We start from the raw sequence: 13949 nt of genomic DNA, 5'->3' as shown, positions 1-13949 counted from the left end.
CTCTATCAGTTTTGCACATCGAAAGACTGAATTTTTTTCCCATTCCTCCTTGCAAAACAGCTCGAGCTCAGTGAGGTTGGATGGAGAGCATTTGTGAACAGCTGTTTTTAGTTCTTTCCACAGATTCTCGATTGGATTCAGGTCTGGACTTTGACTTGGCCATTCTAACACCTGGATATGTTTATTTTTGAACCATTCCATTGTAGATTTTGCTTTACGTTTTGGATCATTGTCTTGTTGGAAGACAAATCTCCATCCCAGTCTCAGGTCTTTTGCAGACTCCATCAGGTTTTCTTCCAGAATGGTCCTGTATTTGGCTCCAGCCATCTTCCCATCAATTTTAACCATCGTCCCTGTCCCTGCTGAAGAAAAGCAGGCCCAAACCATGATGCTGCCACCACCATGTTTGACAGTGGGGATGATGTGTTCAGGGTGATGAGCTGTGTTACTTTTACGCCAAACATAACGTTTTGCATTGTTGCCAAAAAGTTAAATCTTGGTTTCATCTGACCAGAGCACCTTCTTCCACATGTTTGGTGTGTCTCCCAGGTGGCTTGTGGCAAACTTTAAACAACACTTTTTATGGATATCTTTAAGAAATGACTTTCTTCTTGCCACTCTTCCATAAAGGCCAGATTTGTGCAATATACGACTGATTGTTGTCCTATGGACAGAGTCTCCCACCTCAGCTTTAGATCTCTGCAGTTCATCCAGAGTGATCATGGGCCTCTTGGCTGCATCTCTGATCAGTCTTCTCCTTGTATGAGCTAAAAGTTTAGAGGGACGGCCAGGTCTTGGTAGATTTGCAGTGGTCTGATACTCCTTCCATTTCAATATTATCGCTTGCACAGTGCTCCTTGGGATGTTTAAAGCTTGGGAAATCTTTTTGTATCCAAGTCTGGCTTTAAACTTCTTCACAACAGTATCTCGGACCTGCCTGGTGTGTTCCTTGTTCTTCATGATGCTCTCTGCTCTTTTAACGGACCTCTGAGACTATCACAGTGCAGGTGCATTTATACGGAGACTTGATTACACACAGGTGGATTGTATTTATCATCATTAGTCATTTAGGTCACATTGGATCATTCAGAGATCCTCACTGAACTTCTGGAGAGAGTTTGCTGCACTGAAAGTAAAGGGGCTGAATAATTTTGCATGCCCAATTTTTCAGTTTTTGATTTGTTAAAAAAGTTTGAAATATCCAATAAATGTCGTTCCACTTCATGATTGTGTCCCACTTGTTGTTGATTCTTCACAAACAAATACAGTTTTATATCTTTATGTTTGAAGCCTGAAATGTGGCAAAAGGTCGCAAAGTTCAAGGGGGCCGAATACTTTCGCAAGGCACTGTATGAGCAGAGTCTCATGACGTCTGTGTCTTCATTACTCCCATTGTTATGAGCAGAGTCTCATGACGTCTGTGTCTTCATTATTCCAATTGTTATGAGCAGAGTCTCATGACGTCTGTGTCTTCATTATTCCCATTGTTATGAGCAGAGTCTCATGGCGTCTGTGTCTTCATTACTCCAATTGTTATGAGCAGAGTCTCATGACGTCTGTGTCTTCATTATTCCCATTGTTATGAGCAGAGTCTCATGACGTCTGTGTCTTCATTACTCCCATTGTTATGAGCAGAGTCTCGTAGCGTCTGTGTATTTCTCTTGTTTTCATAGGAGATTTATTAAAGGCAGGATGTTGTGAATGGGTTGAGTGGTGAAACAGAGAGATTTGTACATCCTGGGAGAAGAAGATGAGAAAAGGAGGAGAGGAAGAGGAAGATGGAGGAAAGAAATTGACTAAGAGTACGAAACAACTGGGGGGAGGGGGGGTCAAATAAAAGGAGAAGAATACAGAAGTTCAATAGAGGAGGTATCAACCAGAGAGGCGGTATCAGGAGGTATCAGGATATATCAGGAGGTATCAACCAGAGAGGAGGTATCAGAAGGTATCAGAAGTTATCAGGAGGTATCAACCAGAGAGGAGGTATCAGAGGTATCAGGAGTTATCAGGAGGTATCAGAAGTTATCAGGAGGTATCAGGAGTTATCAGGAGGTATCAGGAGATATCATGAGGTATCAGAAGTTATCAGGAGGTATCAGGAGTTATCAGGAGATATCAGGAGTTATCAACCAGAGAGGAGGTATCAGGAGTTATCAGGAGGTATCAACCAGAGAGGAGATATTGGGAGGTATCAGGAGTTATCAGGAGGTATCAACCAGAGAGGAGGTATCAGGAGTTATCAGGAGGTATCAACCAGAGAGGAGGTATCAGGAGATATCAACCAGAGAGGAGGTATCAGGAGGTATCAGGATATATCAGGAGGTATCAACAAGAGAGGAGGTATCAGAGGTTATCAGGAGGTATCAGGAGTTATCAGGAGATATCAGGAGTTATCGTGAGTTATCAGGAGTTATCAGGTATCAGGAGGTATCAGGAGGTATCAGGAGATATCAGAAGTTATCAGGAGATATCAGTAGATATCAGGAGGTATCAGGAGGTATCAACCAGAGAGGAGGTATCAGGAGATATTAACCAGAGAGGAGTTATCAGGAGGTATCAGGAGGTATCAACCAGAGAGGAAGTATCAGGAGTTATCAGGAGGTATCAGGAGGTATCAGGAGTTATCAGGAGGTATCAGGAGTTATCAGGAGGTATCAGGAGTTATCAGGAGTTATCAGGAGGTATCAGGAGGTATCAGGAGTTATCAGGAGTTATCAGGAGGTATCAGGAGGTATCAGGAGTTATCAGGAGGTATCAGGAGATATCAACCAGAGAGGAGTTATCAGGAGGTATCAACCAGAGAGGAGGTATCAGGAGGTATCAACCAGAGAGGAGGAATCAGGAGGTATCAGGAGGTATCAACCAGAGAGGAGGTATCAGGAGGTATCAACCAGAGAGGAGGTATCAGGAGGTATCAACCAGAGAGGAGGTATCAGGAGTTATCAGGAGGTATCAACCAGAGAGGAGGTATCAGGAGTTATCAGGAGGTATCAACCAGAGAGGAGGTATCAGGAGGTATCAACCAGAGAGGAGGTATCAGGAGGTATCAGGAGATATCAACCAGAGAGGAGGAATCAGGAGGTATCAGGAGGTATCAACCAGAGAGGAGGTATCAGGAGGTATCAGGAGGTATCAACCAGAGAGGAGTTATCAGGAGGTATCAACCAGAGAGGAGGTATCAGGAGGTATCAACCAGAGAGGAGGTATCAGGAGGTATCAGGAGGTATCAACCAGAGAGGAGGTATCAGAAGATATCAACCAGAGAGGAGGTATCAGGAGGTATCAGGAGTTATCAGGAGGTATCAGGAGTTATCAGAAGGTATCAGGAGATATCAGGAGGTATCAGGAGTTATCAGGAGGTATCAGGAGTTATCAGGAGGTATCAGCCAGAGAGGAGGTATCAGGAGGTATCAGGAGGTATCAGAAGTTATCAGGAGGTATCGGGAGGTATCAGGAGGTATCAACCAGAGAGGAGGTATCAGGAGGTATCAACCAGAGAGGAGGTATCAGGAGGTATCAGGAGTTATCAGGAGGTATCAGGAGTTATGAGGAGGTATCAGCCAGAGAGGAGGTATCAGGAGGTATCAGGAGGTATCAGGAGTTATGAGGAGGTATCAAGCAGAGAGGAGGTATCAGGAGGTATCAACCAGAGAGGAGGTATCAGGAGGTATCAGGAGGTATCAACCAGAGAGGAGGTATCAGGAGGTATCAACCAGAGAGGAGGTATCAGGAGGTATCAGGAGATATCAACCAGAGAGGAGGAATCAGGAGGTATCAGGAGGTATCAACCAGAGAGGAGGTATCAGGAGTTATCAGGAGGTATCAACCAGAGAGGAGGTATCAGGAGGTATCAACCAGAGAGGAGGTATCAGGAGGTATCAGGAGATATCAACCAGAGAGGAGGAATCAGGAGGTATCAGGAGGTATCAACCAGAGAGGAGGTATCAGGAGGTATCAGGAGGTATCAACCAGAGAGGAGTTATCAGGAGGTATCAACCAGAGAGGAGGTATCAGGAGGTATCAACCAGAGAGGAGGTATCAGGAGGTATCAACCAGAGAGGAGGTATCGGGAGGTATCAGGAGGTATCAACCAGAGAGGAGGTATCAGGAGGTATCAACCAGAGAGGAGTTATCAGGAGGTATCAGGAGTTATCAGAAGGTATCAGGAGATATCAGGAGGTATCAGGAGTTATCAGGTATCAGGAGGTATCAGCCAGAGAGGAGGTATCAGGAGGTATCAGGAGGTATCAGAAGTTATCAGGAGGTATCGGGAGGTATCAGGAGGTATCAACCAGAGAGGAGGTATCAGGAGGTATCAGGAGTTATCAGGAGGTATCAGGAGTTATGAGGAGGTATCAGCCAGAGAGGAGGTATCAGGAGGTATCAGGAGGTATCAGGAGGTATCAGGAGTTATCAGGAGGTATCAGGAGATATCAGGAGGTATCAGGAGGTATCAGGAGATATCAGGAGGTATCAGGAGTTATCAGGAGGTATCAGCCAGAGAGGAGGTATCAGGAGGTATCAACCAGAGAGGAGGTATCAGGAGGTATCAACCAGAGAGGAGGTATCAGGAGGTATCAGGAGTTATCAGGAGGTATCAGGAGTTATCAGGAGGTATCAGGAGATATCAGGAGGTATCAGGAGTTATCAGGAGGTATCAGCCAGAGAGGAGGTATCAGGAGGTATCAACCAGAGAGGAGGTATCAGGAGGTATCAGGAGGTATCAACCAGAGAGGAGGTATCAGGAGGTATCAACCAGAGAGGAGGTATCAGGATATATCAGGAGATATCAACCAGAGAGGAGGTATCAGGAGGTATCAGGAGTTATCAGGAGGTATCAGGAGTTATCAGGAGGTATCAGGAGTTATCAGGAGGTATCAGCCAGAGAGGAGGTATCAGGAGGTATCAGGAGGTATCAGAAGTTATCAGGAGGTATCGAGAGGTATCAGGAGGTATCAACCAGAGAGGAGGTATCAGGAGGTATCAACCAGAGAGGAGGTATCAGGAGGTATCAACCAGAGAGGAGGTATCAGGAGATATCAGGAGTTATCAGGAGGTATTAACCAAAGAGGAGGTATCAGGAGGTATCAACCAGAGAGGAGGTATCAGGAGGTATCAGCCAGAGAGGAAGTATCAGGAGGTATCAGGAGTTATCAGGAGGTATCAGGAGGTATCAGGAGGTATCAGGAGATATCAACCAGAGAGGAGGTATCAGGAGGTATCAGCCAGAGAGGAAGTATCAGGAGGTATCAGGAGGTATCAGGAGGTATCAGGAGGTATCAGGAGATATCAACCAGAGAGGAGGTACGCTGAATGACGGCCATTTTGGGCGGGGCACATGCACTAAAGAGAGCAAGAGAGAGAGCGAGCGAGAGATGGGGAGAGAGAGAGAACAAACTTGGAGGGAAAAAAGAGCGAGTTCTAGATTGTGTCTAGATACATAACGAAATTGCACACATTTTGCCCTAATCTGTTTCGAAACAAATCTCAAAGGCTGACAATACTGCCGACCGCACTGTTTTCTGAGGAGAGTCTCTCAAGCAGAACTTAACATTTCATTGGAAGTAAAACCATGAATACAGTGTATTCAGTGTCAGGGGGAACAAGATCATGCATATCATATTAGGAGTGCTGTTGTCAGCTCATTTTTCTCTTTTGGATCCCAATGGATAAGATTATATGGACAGGTGGGTGGCTGATCCTAGATCAGCACTCTTATTCTGACATTTACGGTACCAGAGGTCAGGGATAGAAACAAGGCTTAGGGTTCCATCCTCTCTGTGTCCTCTTATTCATCCTCTCTGTGTCCTCTTATTCATCCTCTCTGTGTCCTCTTATTCATCCTCTCTGTGTCCTCTTCATCATCCTCTCTGTGTCTTGTTAGTCATGGTCACTGTATCTTGTTAGTCATTGTCTCTGTATCTTGTTAGTCATTGTCACTGTATCTTGTTAGTCATTGTCACTGTATCTTGTTAGTCATTGTCTCTGTGTCTTGTTAGTCATTGTCACTGTATCTTGTTAGTCATTGTCTCTGTATCTTGTTAGTCATTGTCACTGTATCTTGTTAGTCATTGTCACTGTATCTTGTTAGTCATTGTCACTGTATCTTGTTAGTCATTGTCACTGTATCGTGTTAGTCATTGTCACTGTGTCTTGTTAGTCATTGTCTCTGTGTCTTGTTAGTCATTGTCTCTGTATCTTGTTAGTCATTGTCACTGTATCTTGTTAGTCATTGTCACTGTAACTTGTTAGTCATTGTCACTGTATCTTGTTAGTCATTGTCACTGTATCTTGTTAGTCATTGTCACTGTATCGTGTTAGTCATTGTCACTGTGTCTTGTTAGTCATTGTCTCTGTGTCTTGTTAGTCATTGTCTCTGTATCTCGTTAGTCATTGTCACTGTATCTTGTTAGTCATTGTCACGGTATCTTGTTAGTCATTGTCACTGTATCGTGTTAGTCATTGTCACTGTGTCTTGTTAGTCATTGTCTCTGTGTCTTGTTAGTCATTGTCACTGTAACTTGTTAGTCATTGTCACTGTATCTTGTTAGTCATTGTCACTGTATCTTGTTAGTCATTGTCACTGTGTCTTGTTAGTCATTGTCTCTGTATCTTGTTAGTTATTGTCACTGTGTCTTGTTGGTCATTGTCACTGTATCTTGTTAGTCATTGTCACTGTATCTTGTTAGTCATTGTCACTGTATCTTGTTAGTCATTGTCACTGCATCTTGTTAGTCATTGTCACTGTATCTTGTTAGTCATTGTCACTGTATCTTGTTAGTCATTGTCAAAGTGTCTTGTTAGTCATTGTCTCTGTATCTTGTTAGTCATTGTCACTGTATTTTGTTAGTCATTGTCACTGTATCTTGTTAGTCATTGTCACTGTGTCTTGTTAGTCATTGTCTCTGTGTCTTGTTAGTTATTGTCACTGTGTCTTGTTGGTCATTGTCACTGTATCTTGTTAGTCATTGTCACTGTATCTTGTTAGTCATTGTCACTGTATCTTGTTAGTCATTGTCACTGCATCTTGTTAGTCATTGTCACTGTATCTTGTTAGTCATTGTCACTGTATCTTGTTAGTCATTGTCACTGTATCTTGTTAGTCATTGTCAAAGTGTCTTGTTAGTCATTGTCTCTGTATCTTGTTAGTCATTGTCACTGTATTTTGTTAGTCATTGTCACTGTGTCTTGTTAGTCATTGTCTCTGTATCTTGTTAGTCATTGTCACTGTATCTTGCTAGTCATTGTCACTGTATTTTGTTAGTCATTGTCACTGTGTCTTGTTAGTCATTGTCTCTGTATCTTGTTAGTCATTGTCACTGTATTTTGTTAGTCATTGTCACTGTGTCTTGTTAGTCATTGTCACTGTATCTTGTTAGTCATTGTCTCTGTGTCTTCTTAGTTATTGTCACTGTGTCTTGTTGGTCATTGTCACTGTATATTGTTAGTCATTGTCACTGTTACTTGTTAGTCATTGTCACTGTATCTTGTTAGTCATTGTCACTGTATCTTGTTAGTCATTGTCACTGTATCGTGTTAGTCATTGTCACTGTGTCTTGTTAGTCATTGTCACAGCATCTTGTTAGTCATTGTCTCTGTGTCTTGTTAGTCATTGTCACTGTATTTTGTTAGTCATTGTCACTGTGTCTTGTTAGTCATTGTCACTGTATCTTGTTGAGTGTGTGCTTCTTTAAAAAGGAGCATTTTACCCAGCATGCTTTGTCATGAAAAATACTCACAAATGAACAATGGTTAAAGTAAGGTGTCTCATGTAGACCAGGCAGACGTGGGTAGGTGCCATTCTGGTGTCAGATTCGGTCATTTGCTACTGCTATAGATACCATTTATGAGATGATACTTGTGAGCAGACAATATTTCAAAAACTTTGTTTGATATCAATGACTGTATATACATCCACATATAAAGCCACACATTTACAACTGCACTTACTTCTGTTCTCAACATATTATATTGTTTTGATCATTGATTTAAAGCTCTTGTCCTCTAAAACTAGTATCTAGCTTGATAAAGAGATTAGAACAGAACAATGACAGAGTATTCTTAAAATGGAAAAATGACCGTGAGTATTCTCAGAAGTATTCTTTGAATATAAACATTACAGAGTATTCTTAGAACAGAAAAATGACAATGAGTATTCTTAGAAAATACAAATTACAGAGTATTCTTAGAACAGAAAAATGACAATGAGTATTCTTAGAAAATACAAATGACAGAGTATTCTTAGAACAGAAAAATAACACTGAGTAATCTTAGAAAATACAAATTACAGAGTATTCTTATAACAGAAAAAGGACAATGAGTATTCTTAGAAAATACAAATGACAGAGTATTCTTAGAACAGAAAAATAACACTGAGTAATCTTAGAATATACAAATTACAGAGTATTCTTATAACAGAAAAAGGACAATGAGTATTCTTAGAATATACAAATTACAGAGTATTCTTATAACAGAAAAAGGACAATGAGTATTCTTAGAATATACAAATTACAGAGCATTCTTACAACAGAAAAAGGACAATGAGTATTCTTAGAATATACAAATTACAGAGTATTCTTACAACAGAAAAAGGACAATGAGTATTCTTAGAATATACAAATTACAGAGTATTCTTAGAACAGAAAAAGGACAATGAGTATTCTCTTTGTATCTTCCTGTTCCATTTGCGAAGTATCCCATTGATAATTCAATGTGTGCGGAGAAAATAGTTTTTTCTTTGTTCCAAGAGACATGTTAGCACACATTCAATATCTTTAGCAGCTGATCTTTAATCCTTATTTTGCTCTTGAATTGTCAGTGTTCTTGAAGCTCTAAGATTTACTTTGAGAAATTGTAGGTTAAAGTTGACAATAGTTGTACTGGTAATGATTGTCTTAGTTGAGGTGAACATTTTCAACTCCAACATGTAAAGATAAGTAAGGGTGTGTGTGTGTGTGTGTGTGTGTGTGTGTGTGTGTGTGTGTGTGTGTGTGTGTGTGTGTGTGTGTGTGTGTGTGTGTGTGTGTGTGTGTGTGTGTGTGTGTGTGTGTGTGTGTGTGTGTGTGTGTGTGTGTGTGTGTGTGTGTGTGTGTGTGTGTGTGTGTGTGTGTGTGTGTGTGTGTGTGTGAGAGAGACGGAGAGAGACAGTTGGGTGAGAGATGGAGAGAGACAGTTGGGAGAGAGATAGAGAGAGACAGTTAGGTGAGAGACGGAGAGAGACAGTTGGGTGAGAGATGGAGAAAGACAGTTGGGTGAGAGATGGAGAGAGACAGTTGGGTGAGAGACGGAGAGAGACAGTTGGGTGAGAGATGGAGAGAGACAGTTGGGTGAGAGATGGAGAGAGACAGTTGGGTGAGAGACGGATAGAGACAGTTGGGTGAGAGATGGAGAGAGACAGTTGGGTGAGAAATGGAGAGAGACAGTTGGGTGAGAGATGGAGAGAGACAGTTGGGTGAGAGACGGATAGAGACAGTTGGGTTAGAGACGGAGAGAGACAGTTGGGTGAGAGATGGAGAGAGACAGTTGGGTGAGAGATGGAGAGAGACAGTTGGGTGAGAGACAGATAGAGACAGTTGGGTGAGAGATGGAGAGAGACAGTTGGGTGAGAGATGGAGAGAGACAGTTGGGTGAGAGATGGAGAGAGACAGTTGGGTGAGAGATGGAGAGAGACAGTTGGGTGAGAGACGGATAGAGACAGTTGGGTGAGAGATGGAGAGAGACAGTTGGGTGAGAGATGGAGAGAGACAGTTGGGTGAGAGACGGATAGAGACAGTTGGGTGAGAGATGGAGAGAGACAGTTGGGTGAGAGATGGAGAGAGACAGTTGAGTGAGAGATGGAGAGAGACAGTTGGGTGAGAGATGGAGAGAGACAGTTGGGTGAGAGACGGATAGAGACAGTTGGGTGAGAGATGGAGAGAGACAGTTGGGTGAGAGATGGAGAGAGACAGTTGGGTGAGAGACGGATAGAGACAGTTGGGTGAGAGATGGAGAGAGACAGTTGGGTGAGAGATGGATAGAGACAGTAAATAGAATATGTTATTCTAAGTACCTACCCACTGGACACAGACGTCAATTCAACATCTAGTTTGGATTTACATTTGGTAACGTGAATTCAATGTAAAATTATTAAAAATTCAACATGTCATTTGATTTAGGTGAAAAAAGAATACAACATTCCCTTACATTGAGGACTTTTTGCAAATCCAATCAGTTTTCCACGTTGATTCAGCGTCATCAAATTACATTTTTCTGATTGAAATGATGTGGAAACAATGTTGTTTCAACCAGTCTTTTCCCCAGTGGGTAAAAACATGGCATTGAGGGGATGAAACTAAATGTATAATTCTTTGCATTACAGGAGAAGTGCGTGTGTGTGTGTGTGTGTGTGTGTGTGTGTGTGTGTGTGTGTGTGTGTGTGTGTGTGTGTGTGTGTGTGTGTGTGTGTGTGTGTGTGTGTGTGTGTGTGTGTGTGTGTGTGTGTGTGTGTGTGTGTGTGTGTGTGTGTGTGTGTGTGTGTGTGTGTGTGTGTGTGAGAGAAAGAGGTATGTGTGGAGGATGTGTATGAATATATTGATTGAAAAAGATTTTATGTCCCCCTAAGAAATGTAATACATTTTAGCATTATATAGTTAGACTCTTTTGCTTGCAAAATCATGTCGCCTATAAGTAGAACCTTGTGTGGCCTACTGATTTGATTTAATCAGATATTATCACGGTACTGTAATTTCTCTAAATATCATAAAGCCGTTAATTACTTATCAAAATGTCTTATGTTCTCTGTCCCAAAAGTAAGACATTAGTAAATCGCTTGTTAGTTTCGTTAGGGAGTGATTAGAACTGAAATTCTTGATACAATGGTAAGCCTGTGCTTGGGCTCTGTAAAGTAATTGCTGTTCTTCTCAGTGTGAACGCGCTCTACTCGTTTGTGAAGGAGCAGGCGGTTTGATGGTATATTTGAAAACTGTGGTACTGTGACAGAATCATACATGTGTCAAGAAAACGGGTAATTTGTTCTTTACTCTTACACAGATATTATATCGTGAATTACAAATGTTGTCAAAGATAAGAGCAATTAGGTTGCCTTAATATGGCAGTTTCAGTGTGGAATTGTGACCAGGTTAGAATTGATCCGATTTTTTTTTAAATGCAAAGGTCTGTAAATTCACGTTGTATGTTGTCGCACGTGCAGCATGTGTCAGCAGGGAAGAGCTTGAAAAATGTATGCACAGCTGTATGCAGATTTGTACATACCTTGTATGTGGAGAAAAAGTTCCCTAAACATCATGAACAATTGCTTTAATATTGAGAGGACATAATATTGGAGCGCAATGAGCAGCCGAGCTGGGGGCTGTTAGATGAGTGTCGCTGTCCACTCAACGGTGGTGCTGAACTGTTGCGCTCTCTTGTATGACTTCAAGGGGCCATTTTAAACACTTACACATCAAATAATTTATTGATTGGTATATTTTTATTACAAATGTCAAATGTGAACTTTTAAATACAAAACAGAGATAAACATACACATGGTGATTGTTTGAAATGGGAGGAAATGTATATGCACTGGACAAAAGAGAGGGGAAAGTGTAGCAGCCCACATGATACTTGTGGAGTAACTGTGTGTTTCAGGGGAAATGTATGCAACACCCAGGTGTTTCAGAATATTGTCAAGATGAGAGTCCATATATTTTCTATAATTCTGAATGAGTTGTATGTCCCATTCCAACTGCACACGACGCTGAAATGTGTTTAAGTCAAATAGGATGCGTTTGACTTGAAAGAAAAAAATGGAAGAAAAAGCAGAATTTTACATCATTACAAATAGCACTGAAAATACACACTACTTGGCCTAACTAGAAGACAGGACAGTTAAAACATATTACAGGACATTTATTTATTGAAGACATTGAAGAGCTAGAGGGACTGTCTGACAGCAGAGTAGTGTTTCGTAGCCGGTTCATACAGCCAGTTATACAGATGATGCAGCATTAGACCACTACAATATACAGACGGCCTTTGAACTCCCAAAAATTATTGTGTGTGTGGTGTGAGAGAGATACAATTGTGTGTTTGTCTGTTTCAAGAGTGTGTGTGTCAGTATACAGTATGTAAGAGGGGTGTGTGTGTGTGTGTGTGTGTGTGTGTGTGTGTGTGTGTGTGTGTGTGTGTGTGTGTGTGTGTGTGTGTGTGTGTGTGTGTGTGTGTGTGTGTGTGTGTGTGTGTGTGTGTGTGTGTGTGTGTGTGTTTGCACGTGTGTGTGTGAGAGAGAGAGAGAGAGAGAGAGAGAGAGAGAGAGAGAGAGAGAGAGATAAAATAGTGTGTTTGTCTGTTTCAAGAGTGTGTGTGTCAGTATACAGTATGTAAGAGGGGTGTCTGGAAGGGTGTGTGTGTGTGTGTGTTTGCACGTGTGTGTGTGAGAGAGAGAGAGATAAAATAGTGTGTTTGTCTGTTTCAAGAGTGTGTGTGTCAGTATACAGTATGTAAGAGGGGTGTCTGGAAGGGTGTGTGTGTGTGTGTGTGCACGTGTGTGTGTGTGTGAGAGAGAGAGATAAAATAGTGTATTTGTCTGTTTCAAGAGTGTGTGTGTCAGTATACAGTATTTAAGAGGGGTGTCTGGAAAGGTGTGTGTGTGTGTGTTTGCACGTGTGTGTGTGTGAGAGAGAGATATAAAATAGTGTATTTGTCTGTTTCAAGAGTGTGTGTGTGTCAGTATACAGTATGTAAGAGGGGTGTCTGGAAGGGTGTGTGTGTGTGTGTGTGTGTTTGCACATGTGTGTGTGTGTGAGAGAGAGAGATAAAATAGTGTATTTGTCTGTTTCAAGAGTGTGTGTGTCAGTATACCGTATGTAAGAGGGGTGTCTGGAAGGGTGTGTGTGTGTGTGTGTTTGCACGTGTGTGTGTGTGTGTGTGTGTGTGTGTGTGTGTGTGTGTGTGTGTGTGTGTGTGTGTGTGTGTGTGTGTGTGTGTGTGTGTGTGTGTGTGTGTGTGTGTGTGTGTGTGTGTGTGTGTGTGTGTGTGTGTGTGTGAGAGAGAGATAAAATAGTGTATTTGTCTGTTTCAAGAGTGTGTGTGTCAGTATACAGTATTTAAGAGGGGTGTCTGGAAAGGTGTGTGTGTGTGTGTTTGCACGTGTGTGTGTGTGAGAGATATAAAATAGTGTATTTGTCTGTTTCAAGAGTGTGTGTGTCAGTATACAGTATGTAAGAGGGGTGTCTGGAAGGGTGTGTGTGTGTGTGTGTGTTTGCACGTGTGTGTGTGTGTGAGAGAGAGAGATAAAATAGTGTATTTGTCTGTTTCAAGAGTGTGTGTGTCAGTATACAGTATGTAAGAGGGGTGTCTGGAAAGGTGTGTGTGTGTTTGCACATGTGTGTGTGTGTGTGAGAGAGAGATATAAAATAGTGTATTTGTCTGTTTCAAGACTGTGTGTGTCAGTATACAGTATGTAAGAGGGGTGTCTGGAAAGGTGTGTGTGTGTGTTTGCACGTGTGTGTGTGTGTGAGATATATAAAATAGTGTATTTGTCTGTTTCAAGAGTGTGTGTGTCAGTATACAGTATGTAAGAGGGGTGTCTGGAAGGGTGTGTGTGTGTGGATTAGACCACTAGAATATACAGACGTCCTTTGAACTCCTAACGCTGAAATGTGTTTTATATTTTCCATCAAATGGGCTGTTGCAATGTCAATAAATGCTTTATTTTTAATGTGTTACCAGGGACACTATTTCTGTTGATGTATAATTGGTGTGTGTCTGCTTATAGGTCTTTATGAATACATACCTGTCTAGAATTCATCACGTGATGTTCCATTAACAAAAATGCATTTGAATACACACACACATATATATATTTATATATATATATATATATATATATATATATATATATATATATATATATATATATATGCGTGTGTGTGTATATTCTCTAAAAGAGAAAATGTCGTTGCGTGGCATGA

At 41.5% G+C, this 13949-nt stretch overlaps 1 long non-coding RNA gene across 2 annotated transcripts in view; it reads left to right on the top strand.

Moving 5' to 3' along the window:
- Positions 1-13949, top strand: part of LOC124037526 — a 74162-nt gene that overhangs the window by 59601 nt on the left and 612 nt on the right. The gene's annotated exons all lie outside the window — the stretch shown is intronic.

The sequence above is a fragment of the Oncorhynchus gorbuscha genome, linkage group LG06 (genome assembly GCF_021184085.1).
Source record: "Oncorhynchus gorbuscha isolate QuinsamMale2020 ecotype Even-year linkage group LG06, OgorEven_v1.0, whole genome shotgun sequence".
Lineage (NCBI taxonomy): Eukaryota > Metazoa > Chordata > Actinopteri > Salmoniformes > Salmonidae > Oncorhynchus > Oncorhynchus gorbuscha.
This window is presented reverse-complemented; position numbering and strand designations above follow the sequence as displayed.